This window comes from Mus caroli, chromosome 4, assembly GCF_900094665.2.
Source record: "Mus caroli chromosome 4, CAROLI_EIJ_v1.1, whole genome shotgun sequence".
Lineage (NCBI taxonomy): Eukaryota > Metazoa > Chordata > Mammalia > Rodentia > Muridae > Mus > Mus caroli.
In genome coordinates this window covers 115,605,407-115,628,428 of record NC_034573.1, presented here as the reverse complement: position 1 = coordinate 115,628,428, position 23,022 = coordinate 115,605,407, and positions in this window count along the sequence as shown.

Below are 23,022 nucleotides of genomic sequence, written 5' to 3'. Positions count from 1 at the left end.
CCCGACTTTAAGATACTAGTTCCATGGCACATACTGCCTGCGATACTAATGATGTAAATTAACTGCATGTCAGTTCTGAGCCTGAGTCGTGAGAGTCCTTGCGCATTTTGAGAGGAGGATGTGCCCATGAGGTCCAGACTAGAGCCAAATCTCTGTGTCTCCCCCAGACCGTGAGTGACCTGCTCAAGGCCAATTAATCTTAACCAACCCACAGGTGCATATACTATGATGACAGTGATTCTTAGCCCTGCAGCCTTGGGGAGGTTTGTTTTGTAGCGATAAAAAATTAAAATCTCAATTATAGAAAGAGATAAAGAAGGGTGGGTGGTCACAAGAGAGACGAGAGGACCAAGGAGAGCCATTGCTCTCCAGAGACCAAAGGGGGATGGTACATCAGCAACAGGAGATTCAGGAGACCGAACAGAGGTTAGATCTGGCCACGGAACAGTTTTGAATCACACAGAGACAGCTGTAGTGGTACTGGCTGCTGCAGTTCTGAGGGCAATGGGACAGAGAAAATGAGAGAGGAGGCACGTCCTTTAAAGATGGTGGTTGCGGAGGAGCAGAGAGAGAGGGTAAGGTGTCATGGCGGTGTTTTCCAAGGATGGAGATACTAGCTGGGTTTGTGGATGATTCTGAAATAGTCTGTTAGACTGTAAAAACAATTACGTGGATCCGGGCATGATGGACCATGCCTGTCATCGCAGCACTCAGGGGCTGAAACAAAAGGGCAGCTCTAACCTCAAGGCTAGTCTGGAACACACGGTAGGTTCCAGGCCTGCCTGGGCTATCTAGTGAGACCCAGTCTCAAGAGACAGACCAATAACCCAAACAAGGAGCACTGTTGAGCAGCTAGCTGGACTGAGGAGGCTGAGTATGCCAGGTGAGAGGCGAAGGGACCAGAGCCAGGTCAGTGGTCCAGGGCAGAGATGATGGTGGCCCAGAATAGGAGCTGAGCAGGTGAATGGCTGAAAGAACCGACCTTCTTGGTATGTGTGTTCCCCATGTCCCCATCCCCTTCCCCATTGAGACCAAAAGGCTCTGGCAATGGACTGGGCTGTGTGAGTGTGCCTATGTAGAGAAAAGGGAGACTAGCTTCCCTTCCAGGATTTCCCCTGGAAGCTGGGGGAGGCGTAGAAACAGCCATGGCAGAGGGCGATGATATGGCCTCATTTTGCTTCAGGGATGTTGGGTCAGATACTTGTTGGAAATGCACAAGCAGACGTGAGGGAGGTCACTGAGAGTGTGGGATAGGCAGCAGGGGTGAGGTCTCAGCTGGAGATGCAAACTCAGAGAGGCCTCAGCAAACTTGGAACATTTAAGTGCATGACACCTGTGGAGAGTTGTGTGGAGAGGACGGTGGCCTTGGCTCTCTTGCTTTGCATGACAGTGGCTGGCATGCATGCCTGGCATGGAGAGGGTACTTCACAGTGTGAGAAGAAGGCCCTAGGTGTGGGTGGGCCAAGGGCTGAGTCATATGAGGTTAGCATCCTGCAGCCATTGTTCACTGACGTCCTCTGTCTGATATGGCCTGGAATACCCAGGACCGAGACGCTCAGCAAATCTCAGCTATGCTTCCCGTCAAGCCATTGGCCATTGCGTCTGAACCACCTGTGGCCGGCCTGTCCTTGAGCTCTTGTCCCCTGGAAGGCTGAGAGCCCGCTTTAAATCTTTGTAGTTTCCTTGAGCAGAAAGAGGTCCGAGGGGGTATCCCTCAAGTGTGGTTTGAATCCTGGGAAATGAATTGTTCTTCCTCCTACCTGCACCTTCCCTATTCTCAAAAGGGAGACTCCTGCTGGCAGGTGCCTCCTCCTCCTCCAATCTGGCTCTCTAGGATTTCTTGGACTTCTTTGCATGCTTTATGAGAATTCCCCCAAGCGTCTGGAGATGTATCCCATTTTTTTTTTTTTTTTTTTTGGCAGCCAGGCAACTCAGAGCTTTGATGGTTCCCATGGGGCTGTAACTCTGCCCTAGCCAGTGCTGTTTTTCTGGACAGACTTCCCAATAAGACACTCCTGGGGAAGCAGAAGCAAGAGGCACCAAGGGAGTTGGCCATGCCAGAAAGGGACAAAGCGGACCCCAGAGAATTCCCAACAGGAGAGCAAGAAAGCCTAGTAAATCCTGGAGAGGGGAGGGGTGGGAAACCAACCAGCAAACATCAAGTCCTCACTTTGTAAAACAGTTTGAAAAGAAGTGTTCTGAAAAGACCGCCTTCGATCCCATCAAACTGGGAACTGCCACGGGAGCCTCAGGACTTCCGATTGCTCCTTCCTAGGACTCTCCAGATATTGGTATCCCCACTCTTTTTTTTTTTTTTTGGTTTTTCGAGACAGGGTTTCTCTGTATAGCCCTGGCTGTCCTGGAACTCACTTTGTAGACCAGGCTGGCCTCGAACTCAGAAATCCACCTGCCTCTGCCTCCCGAGTGCTGGGATTAAAGGCGTGCGCCACCACGCCCGGCGGTATCCCCACTCTTATTCTCTCCTATTCAACTCCAAAAACCCTGACCAAAGGCTGGCAGGAGTCCACGAAGACACTGCTTTCGAAGCCACCTTTCCCCATGGGATAGTCACGGGTCAGACTGGTTCGCTTTGACTCATGCTGACACAGCCAGGGCCCTAGATGCCTCTTTGCTTTCCTACTGGTGACATACGTACGAAAAAGTCTTTCTAGAAACCGTACATTCTCATCAGTCCATCATCCTGTCTACCTCAGCTTTGCCTTCTTATTGGCACATAAGACAGCAGCAGCCCCTGACTGCTGAGGTTGTTCAAAGATTAGATGAGGGGGCTGGAGAGATGGGCAGAGGACCCTGGTTTCTGTTTCCAGAGCCCACATAGCAGCTCACAGCCATCAGTCACTGCAGATCTAGGTGATCCAAATGCCTCCCTCTGATCTCTCTGGACACCAGGCAAGGATGCAATACCCCACTCTTCCAGGTAGGCAAAAGATTTATACACATAAAAAGGGATAAAACCTAAAAAAGATTACACGAGATAGCATATCCCAGAGGTCCCTGTAAGTCCTGGCTGACAATCGTCTCTGTCCACCTTCCTTTCAATCCTGTTATTTCTTTCCCTCTCTTCACTTTTAGGCCATGAGCCCCTGGGAAGTACCATGACAGAGGCCTGAGCTCCCCGTGGAAGACAGAAGACTGCCATTCTCATCTGAAGCCAGCTCCAGATCATCTCTTGAGGACCAGCCATCTGTTTTCACCTAGAATGGAAGGGCTCCTGAATCACAGACTTTCAGGGCTGACCCCAGGAAAGTGCCAGGCAGACCAGGCCTCATTGCCACTTTATTCAGTGGCTCTCTGTGGGTACTCTGGGGCCAGGATCAGGCTCCATCCATGCAAGCTATCTCTGACTTACCTGGGACAATGGGCTGGGACCTTTTAACAGCTGATGGTCGCAGCCCTGAGCCAGGGCCACTGATAGGTAGGTTCATGCCTCACTCATTCTGGGGCCCCCTAGCTCCAACCCCTTGCGGGTAATCAGAGCTGCACAGGCGGCCCTAAAACCATCAGCACTGTCAGCAATGGCTCTTTCACACCAACGGTCACTGATAGGCCCAGTCATTTTCTATCAGCCGGCTTCCCTGATGCCCCAGCGCCATATGCAAGTCAATTACCATGCGTTTCTCCAGGGACACATATCCAATCTGGGTCAGCTACTCTAGTATGCAGAAACTTCTTGGATTCACCTGATAGCTCCTGGCTGCCTGGGAGGCAGGGTCCAATAGGCCCTTTCATTTTTGCTGTGCCAGCTGAGGCTGGGCCTTGGCTCCAGGAAGCAGACTCCTCTCCCCAGGACACTGGATGGTGGGAAAGGGCTTATGTGAATGAGTCCTTAGACTACCCTGGACACTCATGACCTATGGGCTTTGAGGTGTTTGACCCAGGAAGATCTGGTGTTCATTCCTAAACTCTTCATTCATTTGCTGTGTAGCCTCGGGGATAGTCACCACCTGCTCTGATCCTGCCCCATTTACAATCTGTAGCATTGATCTCTGGTCAACAGGACATCACTGCAGAAGAAGCACCAATTTTGGTGTGGTGCTCTTCTGTGGCCTGGGAGTGGATCCTCCGGGGCTTCGGACATGCTAGGCAAGATGTCTGCCTGTGAACTACACCCCCAGCCTCTTTTTACTTTTTATTTTGAGCCAGAGTCTCACTAGGTTGCCCAAGCTAGCCTTGAAGTCACTCTGGAGTCCAGCCAGGCCTTGAAATTGCAATCCTCCTGTCTCAGACTCAATGGTAGCTGGGGTTACTGGCCCGAAGCACCACACTGGGCTGCCCTCAGCTTCCGTTGGTTATCTGTGAGCTGGGTCATGAATGTCTACTTCAAAGGAGGTTGGGATGGATCCAGTAGGACAGCATCACTCTGTACTCGGAGAGCTAAGCACCCCACAGCAGCATCAGGAGGTCTTGATGAGGAATCTTTTAGGGGATAAAACAGTTCTCTGTTAATCTTTAATACCATGGAGGGGGAGAGAGGCAGAACTGGAGGGGGCAATCTGCATCTTTATGTTGGAGCTCAGATGAGAACTATGCATGATAAAGGCCCCACTGTCCAATCGGCTGGGCTACTGGGTCCTTCTCCCTGCGCCCTCCCACCCTGCCTGGCTGCATTGATTTACTTGAAAGTTTTAATGGGTTATAATTGGAAAAGGCCTGGGTGAGATTTGCATATTGATTTGACATTTAAGTATATGATTAAATAAAAGCTGACTGAGGTCATCACTTGACTAAATTGGCTTAATGAGTGTTGATTACCCTGTGCATGTTAATTTCATTTACTCTGATTACCCCATCTATCTTTCCCAGAGATCTATCAGCACCTTTGACTCAATTGGACTTGATGGGACACGAAGGAGGGTCGGGGGTCAGCGGGTGGGGGGGGGGGAGTCCTTAGTCTATCTGCCTGGTTACCCAGCTGTCCCTAGAGCCGGGGATGCTCTGACCCACTGCTGTGTTCTCTCTCTCTCCCTGACTCCCACCCTCTCCCTCCTAATCACAACTTCTTTCTAACCAGAAGTACTGCCACTTTGCTGCCAGAGAGAAATCAGGCTCTGGCAGGGAGCAGAGTGGGGGGATTGTGACACCCATGAGAAGTGTTTCTAGCTCCCCACATCATACCCTCCCTTCCTGGCATATGCAGGAAACTGCCTCAGATGTCTGAGTCCTCTGGTGCCCCCCAATCCCATGAGTCTACCTCTCTTCTTTACTGGTAAGGCAGTGTCTGCAAGAAGGGTCCCCACAGTGGGGCTGCATTTACTGTTCACGTCCCGTGTTTGTCTCTTCCAGTCCCACTCTCTGGCTCTGTCCAGCCCATTCTGTTTTCTTTCCTGGGCTGACCTGCAGGGACCCATAACGATGGGCTCTATTGCCTTCTGGCTTCCTGTGGGTGTTCAGCCAATGAGGAGCCAGCAGGAGACTGGAGGGAGGGAGGAGAGCTCGGCTGGATGTTTATTTATTTCTGGTGTTCATCCCTGTTGGCTGAGCAAAGGTCTCCATCAGCCACCATGCTCTCTTATGGTTCCTCTCAGTCTCTTCCGCTCTAGGCAGATAACATAGTAACAACCCCCTCCAGCTCTCCACAAGCCCGAGGGAACCTCACTGTTGACACAGCTCTGCACACCCTGCCCACACCTTTGTAAATAGACCTCTCACTAGCTCTCCTTAAATCACCCAATTTGAGTGCACCATCTGTTTCCCACTGAGACCCTAACTGATACAGCAGGCGACATATTTTTCCTTTCAGAAACCAGGACACACAGTCTGACAGTCAGAGAGTGATCTTGGAACACACGGCCAAGCCCAGACTGGCAGACTGCCTCCTTTGCCCCCATCCTGGCCCCTGCCTGATAGATGCATCACCACTCAGGACCTTTGCCCGCTCCATTTTCCTCATTGTCTAGACCAGCCACCTGGACCTTCTGGAGTCCTGGCCCCTAACTGACCTCGCTCAGCAGCAGCACTTGGTTCAGTTAGAACATTCATGGGATGGGGTGGAGTCAGGGAGATGCAAGCTTTCTCATCCTGCCATGGTTTGTCTCCCAGACCATGTCTTCTGGATCCTTCTGTCCAACGCAGCTGTCTCTTCCATGGCCTGTCTTCCCAGCCACTCCAGATGCCGAGTCAGGAGGATTGAAAGGTTAAGACCTATCTGGGCTACAGAGTGAATTCAAAGCCAGCCTGGGCAACTTAGTGAGTCTCTATTACAAAGCAGAAAGTAAGTGGGCCCAGAGAGATGGCTTAGTGGTGGAGTACTGGTTGCTTTTCCAGAGGACCCAGATTCCATCCTCGACACCTATAGAGCACCTCACAGCTGTTTTTAGCTCCAGTTGCGGGAGGTCCAATGCCTCTTCTGATGTCCTTGGGCATCAGGCATACTTACAGTTCATAGACATACATGTAGGCAAAACACCCATACATAAAATAATCAAAATACATTATAGAAGTAAACAAAAATAAACAAGGCAAAAACATAACTCATTATTTTCAAATAATGTCACATTCACAGGTACCAGGGAATCAGACTTTAACATATTTCTTATGTGGAGTGTGTGTGTGTGTGTGTGTCGGATGATGTTCAATCCCTCACAGCTGATATAAGAAGATATAACATTGGGTGGGGGAGTGGGTGGGGGAGCATGTGGGGGACTTTTGGGATAGCATTGGGAATGTAAATGAAATAAATACCCAATTAAAAAAAAAAGAAGATATAACACACAGGAAAATGGATGGAACTGAGGCCAGGGAGGAAAAGACAGGCCTTCCTGGGACTGGACCCAGAGGGACATCAGCTCTGGCCTGGAAGCCAGAACAGAGGGAAAAGGTCAGGGTTCGGGTTGTGTGGGGTACAGGTTGCATGTGTCTCTCAAAAGCTGGTGTTGGCTGCTGCATGTCATGGCGCATGCTTGTAATCCTGGGACTGGGGAGGAAGGGATAGTCTGGATGGGGTTTGAGGTCACTGGGGGCTGCACTTGGAAAGGATTTAAGTTGTTTCCAAGAGGTAGTTGTTACGAGTGAGCCTGCACTTGAAGGCTCTCTGGAGTCCCATTTCAGGCTGTGATTGCTCCTCTCTGCTGCCCACCAGCACCTGGCAGGAGGTAAGCCAACCAGGGGAGGCCTTACCAGCACCAGCACCACACAGTTAGGGCTTCCAGCTTGCTGCACTGGAGTGAGTCAACATATTTTCTTTATAAAGTTAGTTTATCTTGGGTACTTTTTCTAATGGTGAAAACATGAACACATACACTCTGACCATGGATAATAAAAACAAGTTGTGTCTGCTGTTAATGATCAACAATACCTTTTAGGCATCTCCTCTACTTTCTATTTTATATAGCCCTATGAGGATGGGCTCTGCCTATTTTACAGAAGGGAAAACTGAGGTCCAGAGAGATTAGATCATGAACACAAGATTCTATGGCTGGGAACTAGAGTGTTTTTGGATGCACTTAAGCGTAAAGATTTTCTGTCAGGATGCCATAAAGCTCTCAGTTCCACCTAGACCCAGGATCCTTTGGTTTCCAGATTGTGTATTTTCTACCATGTAAGGTAGAGATGAATGTCTTCCGCCTTGGAAAGTCACTGGGAATGCTAGGGCCCTTGGAGCCCTGGAAGGATCAGGGCAGTGTTGTGGTTGCACGTCCCTGGCAGACCCAGGTGCTGCAGACGTGGTCCCCACCTGGTGCCACTGGGATGTGGCACAACATTAAATTAGGACATTGATGTGTGGCCTTAAAGGGGACTGTGTGATTTTTTTTAAGATGACTGTCTCTTTAAAATTGATTTTATAAACTTAAAAAAAAACTTGCAAATAAAGACATCACCTGGCAAAGTTAAGCAGACCCAAAGTCTGTCTCAGTCAGTGACCTTCTAAACAGTCGCAACTGGCATCTGAGCGGCCTCACGTCAAACTTTACACCTTCAGTTTCGAAGATATTTTATGCACTTATCTACCACCCAAACCAACAAGACAGAACTAGCACTGGAGAAACAGTGGCCTTTACATCCTCTTTCTCGTCCTCTCCCCAGTCTGCATTCGGACCTTCCTCATCCCCTAACGTTCAGCCTTCTTTGTTGTCTTTTCTGCATGTTATACTGAACCCATGTGTATGTTTGTTTACATAGGTACATGTATGATTGGCCCAATCCCACATACGAGAGAGAACATGCCGTGCTTTTCTTTGTGAGATTGTGTGACCTCGCTGAATATTATACATCTCAAGTTCATACATTTTCCTGACAATTTTTCATTTCATTTTTACTTAGAGCTAACTAGTTCTATTATACACTTATATAAATATATATGATGCATTCAAATATGTATCTGTTTGACAATATATGTGAATATATAGTCTCAAGTTTTCATTATCCATTTATCTGTTGATCCAGAAAGAAAGGAAGGAAGGAGAGGAGGAAAGAAACAAATGGGGAGAGACAGAGAGACAGACAGACCCCGGCCCATTCCTCTCTGCCTCTGTGTCCCTGCTTCTTGGCTGCTGTGGGATAAGTACCACTCAGTCACTCCTAACTACTCCTCCCAGTTAGGTCTCAAACGGTGGGGTCAAGTGACCATTGACTAAAAACTTCTAAAACGGAGATCAAAACCCAAACCTTTTCACTTTAAAAGTTATTTAGCTCGGGTACTTTGTCATAATCAAGGGAGAACTGACCAGCGTAGGCATGAGAAGATGCTTGGGGTATTTGAGAATGTGAGATAAGAAACCAGAACTTGGGTGACAGGCAGGGCCTTGAGGCCATGGGGAAGGCAGCTGGAAAAGGGTGACCCTGAGGACCACATGGCCTCCCCTGGCAGGAGGCTGGCGATGGCTAATAAAAAGCCAAGGGTGATTCGGGGTGATGTGAGATGGGCTAAGAAGGATTGAGCAGTGGTCCAAAGCAAGCTTAAAGAGGACTTGTTCTCCGTGGCTCTTGGAAACTCGGGAGACAGGGAGAGTGTTGTCCAGGAGGAAGCCAGACACTAGAGGCAAAAAGAGAGCTGAGTCCCCTCAGGTCCCAGACCTGCCCACCCATGCCCCTGTCACCTGTGAGCTCTGGAGTCAGCACCTTCACCTTCTGTTCCTGTACTGAGAATTTCTGTAGCATCTCTAGGGGATGTGATGGGGGTGTCCCTGGATCCCTGCCTCCTGTGTACTAGGTGTCCCTGCCTTCTGACCAGGCTGGGACTCACAGAGATGACTCTTCTCTGGGTTTATGATTCTCTCCCCTCTGGCCCTCCTGCCCAGGTCCACAGTCTGGGGGTGGAGCCCTCCCTCCATGAGGAGGGGGCTGTTTCCCAGGCAACTGACGGGGAGGAGGAGGAGTGGCTTGGAGGAAGCAAATGTCACCCTGGCTGTGCTGTGAATAATTCACAGCAGTGAAAACTGACTCACCCTCCAGTCTGCCATCTTCTGGAACCTTCTTGTCGACTCCTCCTTGGCAAGCTCCCTCCGCTGCAGTCTACAGGGCTTCACTGATCTCTTGCCTCCGGCCTCTCTCCTTGGGAGTCTCCCCACCCACTTCTCTCCCATGTTTGGCTGTTTCCTCTCTACCAACTCCTGTGCTAAGTGCACAGGGTGACTCAAGGCAGGGAAATCACCTGTCCCAGATCACATGGTTTTGAAGTGACAGGTTCAGAATGCAAATTGGAGTCTCTCCGGCCTGTGTCCTGGAAGTGGTCCTTGCAGTGGTGAAGACTGTCCACTTGAGACTGCCCTGAGGCTGCCTTGGGGCTGGAGGGAAGGTATGGGCTGGAGCAAATGAGGTTGAAACAGAGATTGGTTCGTTCTGGCTATGGACTGTCCTGCTTGCCCACCCACGGGGCACAGGGCCCCATAAGCAGGGCACAGTCAGTTTTCTCACCTAAAGACTACTGTATATGTGTCCAGAGCCATGGTCCTCAGAGACTGCTATTCTTCTGGGACCTCAGGCCTCACGGGGGGGGGGGAGGCTGCTGTTCTCTCTCCCCTACATGCCACAGTTTTGAGGGAGAAAATCCAGTTCTGGGCTGGGGTCCCAGTGCTTGAGTAAAGGCTGCTCAAGAAGTCAGTGGAAATGCTGACAGACCCTGAGGAGTCCTAACCTGAAGATGGCAAACACGTTGATAGGGTTATGACTCAAGGCAGCCACCAAACATGGTCACATTGGTCTAGCTCTCTGGGTCAGGCCCTCGGACAGGGATTCTGAGGCGCTTAAAGACAAAATGTGCTGGGAGGCTGGAGTAGGCTGCTTATTTCTCAGCTCACTGGCTTCGGCCCAGACACATGCTGCTGGTTTGGAGGTGGTTCATGGGGTCTCTGGGAATCAGGGAGGTCTTCCTGAGAGACAGTGTGTGGGGTATAAGACTCCTGGGTAGTGCCCTCCTGCAGTGAGAATTTTGAGTCCTTTAAAAACCCAGTTATCTTATGCGAGCATGTTTCTGTCTTAATCCCAGGTGTGGAACATGGGGCTGCTTCAGTTGTCCACAGCAGCTGATGATGATTTGTCTCGTGCTCTAGCAGGGGCGTGATTTTACCAGCTGAAGACAGCTTACATTTGGAATTCTGGGGATTCTTGAGAGGGTATAAAAAAGGCTGTGGCCGCTGCTATTTGCTGGTTGGAGATATCCTAAAGACAAAGATCAAACTTGTCCCAAGAAAGTTGACATCCTCTAGTCAGCAGGAAGTAGTCTAATGAAATTGATGCCCTCTTCCCCCTCTAACCTTCTTTCTCTCCTACCAAGTATTGTGGGGTTGGAAGGGTGGAGAGGGTGGGGTAGAAAAAGAGAACCCAATAAAGTAGCCAAAAGCCCATTTCGAGCCACTTCTAAGGCTGGTAACTATGACCGCGACTTCTGATATTCCACACTGCTGGGCCTCCGGGGAAACTGTCAGCTCGGGGATCAGGTCAAGAGAGGGAATGTCGTTGAGGTTCAAGCAAGCAACCACATGGAAGATGGGGCTTCGAGCTCTTGGTAGCATTCACATAGAATGTGATTTCCAGGGATTCCAGAGCTTTGCACTCCAGAGAACTCTGGCTGGGACCGGTTTAGATTACAGCTGGATGAGGGAAGGTGCTGGAGTGGGTACTGTGAGGGGAGAGGATCCGCTGAGACAGGTATGCTATTTCCTGTTTCACTTGGGTCCTTCCCCCCCACCTCCCCCCACCCCATCCATGCCAAGGAGGCAAGTGATTGGGCTAGCTGAAGTCATTAGGACTGGCTTTCCTCCGCCTTCCTCCTCTCATTGGCCATTTTCTGCATTTCCGGTCACTTTCAGACCCTCTGAAACTCCACCCCCACCTGCCCACGGACATCTAGCTTCTCTGCTGACTGAGATGTGATTCCCAGCCTGGGCTCTCACCATCGCCCTCTTCCTTCCCACATGTAACCAGGGTCTCATTCTGAACTTGAGTGGCTTCTTAGCCTCTAACCCCAGCATAGTCACCTAGACCTCCATGACCTCCAAGAACACCCCAGAATTCCTGCAAACAGCCATCTTGATGGGGACCTCATGTTCCCCCAACATGGGACTCAGCCCTCCCCTTTAATCAGCCGGCCTACCTTGCCAGCATTAGAAGCAGTTGGGGTTTGCCAGGCGGTTATGCATGCAGTTTCGTTAGCTGCCACTAGGTGGGCTGGAGCGTCTGGGTAATTAGAAACATTTAATAACAAGTCTATGCATCACAACAAACAGGAACCTTTCTCTCTCTCTCTCTCTCTCTCTCTCTCTCTCTCTCTCTATATATATATATATATATATATATATATATATATATGTATATATATATATATATATAACATGCATATGTAGCAGGATTTATTAAAAAGCAGTATAGTAACCAATTTAATAACTGCATATAAAAAGTGAAGGCTAATTTGGAGCAAGATGTAGAAATAGCCCACTGCTTAGGTAAATCAGGCACCCTCATTAGCCCTTAACTGCTAATAATTAAGCTTAATTTTACTTTTACTCTTCACTCCTTTGAGCAATTTAATTTTGGCTTCTTTGAGCCATGTCTGAGCCCCCTGAGACCTCTGGTCGGCCATTCAAGGTGTTAAGCCACCTTCCTCCGCCTCCCCCGCCTGCAGCTTTAACTGCCCCATGAAAGAACCTTATCTGTGATTGCTTTCTGCAAATCCCTGGAAAGGCCTTTGGTCTCCTTTGTCTGAGCTTCCAGCCCCTACATCTCCTGCGTTCAGAGTGCAAAACCGCAGAGCGAGGGAGCATGCGACACACACACTCTGTTTTCCTGGGGCTGTCTTTTTTTTTTTTCTTTCTTTTTCCAATTAAGAAAAGCGTTTCTTCCCCCCGATCTCATCTCCTGGCCAAACCCTCCACCTTTTGAGCCGGGTCTTGTCTAGAATCTGTTTGTGTCTAAATCTCAAGCTACTCAGCTGACCTTGCTCTTTGTAGCGTGTTGGGTGCACGACCTCGTCACTGTGGCAAGCTGTTCTCTGTGATCAAGGTTTAGAGCTAGGGCCATTCCGCATCATCTCGAATGGAGTCTTTTAAACTGCAGGGAAAACCTTGCAATGACATTTTGGATGGAGAGCCTGTGGGTTCTTCACAGGGGGCGGTGACCATAGAAGATCTCAGGGACAGAGAAGATGGCAAACAGTCTCCCTCCTCCCTTCTGCCCCAGGAAATTCCCCCAGGTATTGTTCATCTTGCTGTTTGTCCTGACAGTCTTTGGGACCCAGGACAGGAGCAAGCCAGGGGGGCTGGAGAGCCGAGGGGGAGGGGCAGGCCCAGCGCTCCATTTGAAGTTCCAGGGTTAGTTGAGAGCTGGCCAGCTGAGGTAGGCCATGCACACATTGTGCAGGGAACGATGTAAAATGAAAACACAGAGTTCCTTGTTCAAGATTAAAAATGACAAGATGGTCCCAGCAGAACGTCTGTTCAATAGGGAATGGGATGGGAGAAAGGTCAGAGCATCCCAAGGTGCCCTGGGATTTAGAGGAACACCCTCTGAGAATCACCAAAGTGGAACCCAAGATGACTGGATATAGGCAGGGTTGTCTGGGAAGTATAAGGAAGTAGGGACAAGAGAAGGGGAAGTCATACAAGGAAGGAAAGCTCTGTGCAATAAGTAATAAGTGGGCCTGGGGCTGGAGAGGTGGCTCATCAGTGAAGGGCACTGGCTGCTCCTCCAGAGGATCGGGGTTCAATTCTCAGCACCCACAAGCTCACAATTACTTGTAACGTCCAGTTCCACTCTCTTTCTGGTCTCCCCAGGTGCCAGGCATGCTTATGGTGCACAGACATGCATGCGGTTAAAACAGCCACACATACACACTGAAAAAAAAGTAAGTGGTCCTCAATGCTTCTGGGGACAGTGGGACCACAGACCTCCTGACAGGCCCCGTGTCTCTGCAAAGGCATTTCTCTGTCCCACCCTCAAGGAAGAGGAATGTGAGGGATGCTGACTCTCTGGCAATAACACTCAGATGAACTTTCTGACTGAGGGAGGTTCCAGGTTCCTAGAAGTCTTGCCCTGGTCCTGAGGCAGAAGCAAGAAGACAGAGAACATCAGTTGAAGTGTGATTGCTAGTACAAGACAGATCTGAGGGGTGTGGAGGAAATGGTTTCTGAACCCCAGGAAGATAGGACAGGAGCCTCCTCCTCTGGACCCCACCTTCCCCTCCCTGTACTAATTAGCTCCAGGTTCGAGTCCTCTGGAGGCCTAGTTATTTCCTGCTGCCACAGCGATCAGGGGCCTGGTCTGGTCTGATGAGCTCTCTGGGGCCGTGGAGTGGGTTGTGCGAAGTTGCCGGCTAAGCATCTTGATGCCCTCCCATTTGTCACTGGCATTAGTGCTCACACAATGACCTGTCCGCCGCAGACAAGGGGCTCAGACTTCTGGAGAACGGGTCCCGGATGGCCAATGCGGATATCCAATTTAGAATTTCCGTCCATTTACCAGTGAATTGCCCCAAAAGAACACCATTTACGGAGTTGACAAAGGCCAAATTAGATTTCAGATTCTGGTTGTGCGTAGGTGACAGCTGAGAGGATGAAGTGAAGTAGTGCTCCAAAAGCTGCAAGCTTTTGCGAGTTTGAGTTTTCGAGTCTGAGCAGGAAAGCCTCCGCTTGGCCTGCCCTCAGCTCTCCTGCAGCCCTGTGATGGGATGGGCGGCTCAGTGGCTCAGTGGCTCTTATGTGTGTAGCCCTCAGCACTTATTCTGTGGCTCCTTCCCACTGTATCCCGTGGCCTCTGTTTCATCCCATTCTCAGTACCTCTTCTTGCCCCTTCCCCTCTTTCCCTTTGGTTGTATTTCCTGGTCTCTAATTTTCCCCATCTGTTTTCTTGGGGTTCTGCCTCAATCTCTGTTAATTTTGGCAGGCTGCCTTAGCAGACAGAGATCTTTATTCTGTGCGACTAGAGGGTGGCGGTAGAGAGAATGTGATATGTTCACCAAATCCTATTTTATTATTTCTCTGGGCAGATTGCAAGACTATGTTTTCCATCCTCTAAAAAGAGATGATGCTGGGGGTTGATGAGATGGCTCAGCTCATAAAGGTGCTTGCAGCCAAGGCTAATGACCTGAGTTCAAGCCCTGGAACCCAAATGGTGGCAGAAGAGAAGCAACTTCCACAATCGTCCTTTGGCCTCCACATGAACTTCACTGTAGGTGTCTTAGTGTTCCTATTGCTGTGATAAAACATCATGACCAAAAGCAACTTTTGGGGGGGGCTGGGGGGGAGTTTATTTCTTTTACACTTCCACATCACAGTCCATCATTGAAGGAAGATAATGCAGGAACTAAAGGCAGGAGCCTAGAGGCAGGAAGTGAAGCAGAGGCCACGGAGGAACACTACTTTCTTGGTTGCTCTCTCACAGTTTGCCTAGTCTGCTTTCTTATAGCCCCCAGTATCACCATCCCAAGGGTTGCACCACCCACAATGAGCTAGACTCTCTCATCAGCCACTAGTGAAGAAAAGCACTATAGACTTGCCTACAGGCAAATATTTTGGAGGCATTTCTCAAATGAGAGTCCCCTTTCCCACATGGCTCTAACTTGTGTCAAATGTGAACGCCCATACATACACATCTGCACAGGCACACAAACCAATAAGTCAACGAATGTAATAAAAACTAAGAAGAAAATGTTTAACTTAAGATTTAAAAGATGAAGACGGGAATATGAAGCCAGAACGAATGGACTCTCTGATGAATTGATTTGGTAGATGGAGTAATGGATGCTGTCCCGGCTAGTTTTATGTCGACTTGACACAAGCTGAATAGAGAGGAGGGAACCTCCTGTTCACGCTGTAGGCAAGCCTTTGGGACATTTTCTTAATTAGTGATCAATGTGGGAGGGTTAAGTCCACTGTGGGTGGTGCCATCCCTAGGCTGGGATCTTTAAGAAAGCAGACTGAACAACCCCTGGGGAGCAAGCCAGTAAGCAGCACCCCTACATGGCCTCTGCGTGGGCTCCAGGCTCTAGGTTCCTGGCCAGCTTGAGTTCCTGTCCTAACTTCCTTTGATGAACTGTGATGTGGAAGCATAAGTAAAATAAACCCTTTACCCTAAAGGTGCTTTGGTCATGGTGTTTCATCCCAGCAACAGTAACCCTAACTGGGAACAGATGCCAAGTCTATACTCCTCTGTGACTGTGTCACATGCCCACGTATTTGCCACAGTCTCATGGTGTTGGTAGTATATTTTTCTGCTCCTTGAATTAGGAATTTACCACGCAACCCTCCTTGCCCGGCAGAATGACAAATAAGCATCTTGAAACATTCCATGTATACATACTCTGCCACAGCTAAGAGCAGGGCATGCCTGACAGTGCCCCAGACTCTCAGTGTCCCAGAAGGATAAGAGACTTGGGCGGGAGACCAAAACTCAAATATATGGCTGGTAGTCAAGGGTGGATAGAGCAGCCAAGACCCAGCCGATTCACAGACACAGAGTTTGGGGAGAGACGGTTGCCTAGCATTACCGTGGCTCTAGGGAGTGATGGCGTTGAGGGTTGGAATGATGAGCAGGACCAGTTTATGCAGCCTAGGTGGGGATCTGGATGGGAAACCTTTGGAGAATGCTACTGTCTTTGTACAGGGGTAGAAAGGGTAGACTGATGTGATTCTGCAGATGGGAGAAGATGAGACGCAGAGGATATCATAATGACGGAGTGAATCAGACTCCAGCAACCTGGGCCACTAAGGAGCATCCTGAATTCCTCTCATCCTTACCTTTTCTGGTCTCATCTCCAGGCTCTTGGAGGATGCTTCCCTCTGCCCACTCTGTTCCTCGTATAGCTCTGGCTTTCTCTGCTGTCCTAACCCATCTCAGTCCTTCAGCAGCTATTCTGCCTCCTTGGTAGCTAGAGCCTGGCCACTATTCTCTGCATATCTCACCAGTCTACTATCTCATGATACCTCTGGCCAGCACCGTCCTAAGCCCTGGGCAGATCCCACTCCACTGTCTCCTCTCTGAGCTGACAGGTAGTGCTGAAGACAATTACAGGGTGTGGTTCACAAGTCAGTGTTAAGGGCATGAGACTTGGTACCTGTCAGACTTGGGGGCCAGACCTCTCCTCCAAGGCTTAGCATCTGTGGCACTGTATGTTAATGTTGATGATGGTGTTGTATCTTATGTTCTAAGTTACTCAATTTCACTGTGCCTCAGTTTCTTGGCCTGTACATGAGAGAGAAAGAAATTTTTTTGGGGGGGGGGCTTTTATGATAATGAAATTGCTTATGGACAGATGTTTAAATAATAGACACTGATCATGGCTTCCAACAGCTCTGTGCCCCTGTTCCCCAACTCTCTACTTCTCCCAGCTTCACCTTCTCCACACCATGTCACATTCTGCACATTGCTTCAACCTTTGCCCTTCACTGTGTAGGTCAAGGTCATCAGCTATGAGTTTCTTCTATTTCTGGGTCTCCCCCTTGGGCTGCAGTTTTGAGCAGCTCCCAGGACCTCCTTCATCAGGTCTCTGCTCTTTTGATGGTCCATGCATGCATCCATCCATTCATCTATCCATCCATCCATCATCCATGCAGGCATCCATCATCCACCCACCCATCTCTCCATCCATGCATCCATCCATGTATCCACCCATGCATGCATCCATCCATCTATCCATTCATCCATCCATGCATTCATCTATCTGTACATGCATCCATGCATCCATCCATTCATCCATTCATCTATCCATCCATTCATCCATGAATGCATGCATCCATCCATTCATCCATCCATCCATCCATCCATCCATCCATCCATCCATCCATCCACGTGATGTCCCTGGCTTTTCTCCAGTGGTACGAGGCTCAAGCCTTTGCAGCCTTAGGTCTGGCTCAGCAGAGCTGCCTCAGCATTTGCCTCATTCCTTCTCCTCACCTCACATTGCCATTCTCAGAAACTTCCTTCCCATTTCCTGTTTCCTTCGTGCTTCCTCCTCCTCCTTCCCACCCACTCTATTCTCCCTGCTGGCTCCTCTTACACCACACTCTCATCAAGGCCATCAGTGACCCACTTACACACTGTCTAGAGACACTTCTGAGTGTCATATCCTCGTGGATCTCCCGGTAGCACTCGACAAGGTCAGCTGCGCTGTTCTGCCGACTCTCTACCCATGATCAGAAACACCGCTTTGTCTAGACTCCACCTGTATCCTCTCTCCCCAGTCCTTTCTCCAGTTACTGTGGATCCTTTGGAGAACAGTTCTTGGCCCATTTGCTCTCTTTCCTGGAGGCGTACCTTACCATACAGTAAGGACTCATCTAACCCCGAATCTCCACACCAGATGCAGCTCCCATGTGCCATGCCTATCTAGACAGTGACTCACAGGTGCCTGGACCTCCAAACCCCTACTGCTCTTTAGCAGTGCAGTCCCATCATATTCCCTGGTCCTGTTATGTTCACCTCCACCATGTGACCAGATGCTGAGTCCTGGCAAATCTGCCTACCCTAAGAGACTCTGAATATGGCTGAGACCCTGATTCCCCTGCCCCTTTTTCCAAGAGCCTCCTCTGATACACACACACACACACACACACACACACACACACACACACACAGAGAGAGAGAGAGAGAGAGAGAGAATGAGAGAGAGCTTACTCTACTGCTTTCTTGAAGCAACACATCAATCGTCACACTTTCTGCTTGACTGTAAGTTTGGTCAGGAGCTGTTTTTGGCCTCACTCTCTGTAGTCTCAGGACATAGCATGGTGACTGCCACATATGGGTGGCTTCACAGATCCCTTAGAACATGGGTAGCAAGGAGTGGGAGTGAGGCCGCCTTGGCCCTGGGAGCACTCAGAGTCAGAATAGAAGGAAGCACAGATTCTTGAGCCCCTTTGCACACACCTCCCCCCAAGCTTCCTAAGTTCCTCAAAGGCTACCGAGCCTTTTGTTCTGTTGACAAGAAGCGAAGCAGCTACAAGCTCTTTAATCACCTCTCCACAAACACAGGGAAGCCTCATTAATCCCAGTGACTGATGATCTATTGTCTTCAGCTCAGGTCTCTTCTGCAGTTGGCCTTCTTTTGCAGAGGCAGATGCCCCTTAGGCGAGAGTGCTGCCCCTTCACTCTTGCAGAGGAAGCCCCATGCCTTTAGGGATGGTGCTCTGACAGAGTCTCTCTGTCCAGGCAAGTCTGGTCTGCACTGGGGCTAGGGTGGGTCTCCTACCAGGTACAGGACAATGGAAATGTGTGGTGCTAACAGATCCACCAGAGAAATAAGTTCGGGGGAGGGGTGAGTGGGGGCATGCGTGAGTGCACGTGAGCATATGTTGTAAGGGATTTGCTCCATCAACTCTGGAGTCAATGGAGTTTGAAACACTGTGGCTGCGGACAAGTCACTTGTTTTTCTGTGTCTTAGTTTCTGGGTGGGAAAGGAGAGGCAGCCATGTTATCCACTTATAATGCCGTTCATTAACCAACGATTGCTCTTGGCTTTGGTGCATCTTTTGTCTGCAACGGAATGCTTCACACGTCCTATTTCCCAGCCTCATCACAAACTAAGGGGAACCAGAAGTTTGCTATGGCAACTGTGGGCTAGAGGAGCAGGGCTCTCATTGGCTGCTCTTTGTCTGGTGCTTTGGGATCCTTAGAATTGGGATCCAGTGCCCTCCCAACCCGGGTCAGCCCCATGGTATGGCTATAATGCTTTGGTCCTCATGCTTGGGGTCAGAAGCCAGGAACTCTGGGTTCTCTTTCTAGTTTTGCTTCTGACTTGTGTAAATATGGGAGGTTCGCTTTTTCTTTGGGCCTCAGTTTCTCTATCTGTACAAAGAAGGAGCTGGCATAGGAGGGAAATGGATTTGGTTTCATATATTACTCTTGTGGTGGTGGCTGAGTTCAGGCTCAGTAGGTCAGGCTATCTCCTATTGATTAGTGATGTCTGCAGTGGGTGTGAGACGGAAAAGAGGTACTCCATGTGTCTTGTCTTTGCTGGTTGCTGGGCTTTGAGGGGGTCCAAATCCTTGGTCTGAAAGCTTCTCATTGCTGTGTGTGTTCACAGTGACACTAATAGTCTAGACAAAAATCTAGGCATTAGTTCTAGGAAGCCCCATTCCCTGTACTTCATTATTACTCAGATTGGCACAGAATAGCATCTACTATAGATCTGTGGTATAGAGCATTGGTCACCATGAAGGGAAGGGAGAATTTGACTAGGAGGGGAAGCATATGATGTCACTATGACTAGCAGGGCAGGGGGCAGGCCTCTAAGTGTCACAGGGTGCCAGAAGCAGGCAGGCCTATGAACTTGGGCCTGGAGCCAGAGGGGTTTTAGTTAATGAAACTAAAGGAGCCCAGGGCTTTTCCCACTGGCTAGGTGGTGGGGCTGGGACATAGCAAGCCTCTGCACTAGGAACTTCTGTTTCTGGACTGTAGTTCAAACCCTCAGCCACACTGGCCTACTTTCTGCCAGAGCTGCCTCCTGGACATAGACTTCAGGTAAAATACAAAGACCTAGATGACTTGGCCTGTGCGTAAGTTCTAAAACAGTTCTCTGGCGCTTTCACAGAGACACGAGGTCCTTCTAGACTGCAGGATTGGAAGTGGTGAGAGTCAAGGGTGACAGGGAGTGGATACCGACCTGAAGAAGACACCACCTTGCAGGGGGCACTTTGGGAGATTATATGTCACAGGCACAAGGGTCCCCAGCATGGAGGCCACTGGAGGATCGATCAAGTTCATGAGCACAGCGCCCAGTCAACAATTAAGCTCATGTAACCATCTTTCTCTGCAAATTCATGGGAAGACAGGAGAATGGATTTCCTTGTACTCTGAATTTATTATGTGCTAACTCAATCAGGATTCTTTTAGCCACTTAATTTCGTTGCTATTGAAGGAGCCCTAACTCAACAAAAGTGTCAGAAAATAGAGTGGATAGTTTGAAAAACTATTCTATAGCCACAAAGTGGCTTTCCCCACCTCTGCACCCCGAGTCTGCACTTGAATCCTACAATAAGGGACACACGTCAAGGTCATGGCTGGCCATGCAGACACTGTGACAGCTTGTCAGAGGGGCCTGGGTTCCAGGTATTTCTGGATGTATGCCCTCTGGCAAGTAATAACCTACTCATAACTCATTTTCTTTATCTGTAAAATGGGTACAGTTCTAATAACCTTGTAGGAGCTTTGGAAGATTTAGCAAGGTATCTGCTTGTGAAGCTCATAGCAAAAGAGAATAAAACAGAAGTCGTGCAGGATCCACCTATCGCCACCTGTCCCTGAGCCCTGGGGTGATAGACATGTGTCAATACGCCTAGGGTTTTTGTTGTTGTTTTTCGCTTTTTTTTGTTTTTTTCATGTGCATCCTCTCGCTATGAGTTTAGGCCCTCATGCTTCTGATGTAATCACAGCCTCCACTGAGCTGTGGCCCAGCCCCAGACGGTGCTTGACTAACAGTAGCTAACTCTTTTGTCACCGGTGTGGTTGCAAATCCATAGCAACATCCACTGAGCTGTAGTAAAACAGAGCTTCAGGATAAACTGTCCTAACGCTCAGACCCAGTAACGGAACCACGAGGACCACTGTTACGGGAGCACCAGGAGAGACCCGAACACAAATACTTTGGTTATGTGAACTCATCAACATTCAGATGCAGGAATGGCATGGCAGTAATGAGCAGCAGTAGCCGCACACATACAGAATCACTGGAGCTACACCAAGGTGTATAAACAGCGAGGAAACAGAGCCATAGCGTGAGCGTGCAATACCACACAGCTGTGGCAATGTATGTGCTGCGTTCGTATAAGGAAGTATTAGAGTGAAAATGGACGCCATCCGTCACAGTTAGGGTGACAATTCCTATGAGGGATAGATAACAGGAAATCATGGGTCATATAATATGGTTACAATTTCTTAGCGGGATGACAATACAGATGCCCAATCGCATGTAGTCAGAGTAATAGATGTGTATTGGTCTGTGGGGGATGCTGCTGCACATGGGCTAGGCAAGGCTGTTTCCTGCAGCGTAGCTGTCTGCACTTGGACTTCTTACCTGGGTGTTTAACAGCGTGGGCCTGGACTTCATCAATCGCAACGGATGTTCTTTAAGGGGGAGATCCCATCAAAGGCTTTTTTCATGCAGGGCAAGATTTTGCATCCATGTGGCCTCTCCTCTTGTCTGATAGTTAATGTCCGGGTGTCCTGGGTTTAAACACTTGAGAGTCAGAGCAAGCAAGGAGGAACGAGCTCTCTGGAGATTGGACTTCAGTCTACAGCCGCCCCGAATCTAGGCTGCAGCCTCGGCTCTCTTTCTATTAGCTGGACTCCAATTTGATGTGGCTTTTAGGTGACCTTGTTCTCCAAGCTATTGGAGCAAATTTGATCATCTCTGTCCCTCCCTTCCTCCCTCCCTCCCTCCCTCCCTCCCTTTTCCCACCCTTCCTCCTCCTTCTCTTCTTCCTCCTTCTCCCTCCTCCCTCTCTCCCTCCCCCCTTTCTCCATCCTCCCTCTCCTCCTTCTCTCCCTCCCTCTGTCATTTTCCCTATCTCACTGTGGTGTCAAGATCTGAAAGCTTTTGTTTTGGGTGAGCAAAGGCCCATTTTTACCAATATTCTATGAAGGTCATAAAGTTACTTCCAGGCAGCCTGTGCACAGGTCAGAAGTTCTGTCACATGGGACTGCTGGTGACATTTGTAGCCCAGATCTTGCAGGCTGCAGTAGATGACACATAACTTCTTGGGGAAGCTGGTGTCAACTGATGAGCTGATTTCTTCATGATCACCATTTTGTGGACAAGTGTGGGATCCAGTGTATGAATGCCAACAGTCAGCTATTACTGTGTAACAAAATATCCCAATCTGCAGGTCAGATAGTTGGTTTTTCTGCCAGGGAGGAGGCTCAGCTGGCTTGGGCTGGGCACACTCAGGCCTTGATAGTTAGCTGGCTGCTCTGTGGTGGCCTTGGCTTGCTATAACCAGTGGTATAATCATGTGTCTCTCACATTCTTATAGACAGCTTGCTCTCAAGACAGCATCAGGAAAATGTGGGAAGGGAGGGGAGAGAGAGAGAGAGAGAGAGCAAGCACAGACCCTTTGAGTCCTTAGCATAACTGGACCCTGCCAGCTCTGCTGTATTCTATTAGCTGAAGCTGATCAAAAGGATAGCCCAGATTCACTGACAGAACCAGACTTCACTTCCTGATGAGCGAGCTACAGTGACACTGTCAGGTGCTGTCCCATGTAGGCTCCTCCAGCAAGCCCTTGCTGCTCAGGAGGGCTTCCCCAGGCCTCTGTTATGGCTGCATTGGAGTCCTGGACAGAGCCACGCCTGGGCTCCAGACTGACTTCAGACCTTGCGTACTGGAGGGATAGTGTCCTGTGGGTAACCATGGGTAACTGTGATTTTTAACTGTGTGCATTTACATAAGCATCCCTTCTCTCAGCTGATTGGCCTGGAGTGAACAACTGACCTCCACTGGCTTCTCAGGACTTGGGCCTAGAACCATGTTCTCCAAACAAGGAGCTGGATCTCATTTCCATACAGAAAATTTGAAATGAGGTTCAGGGATGAGCAGTGGGTGATGAGTGGAGGCTGAGAGCTGGAGAAGTTGCTGAGAAG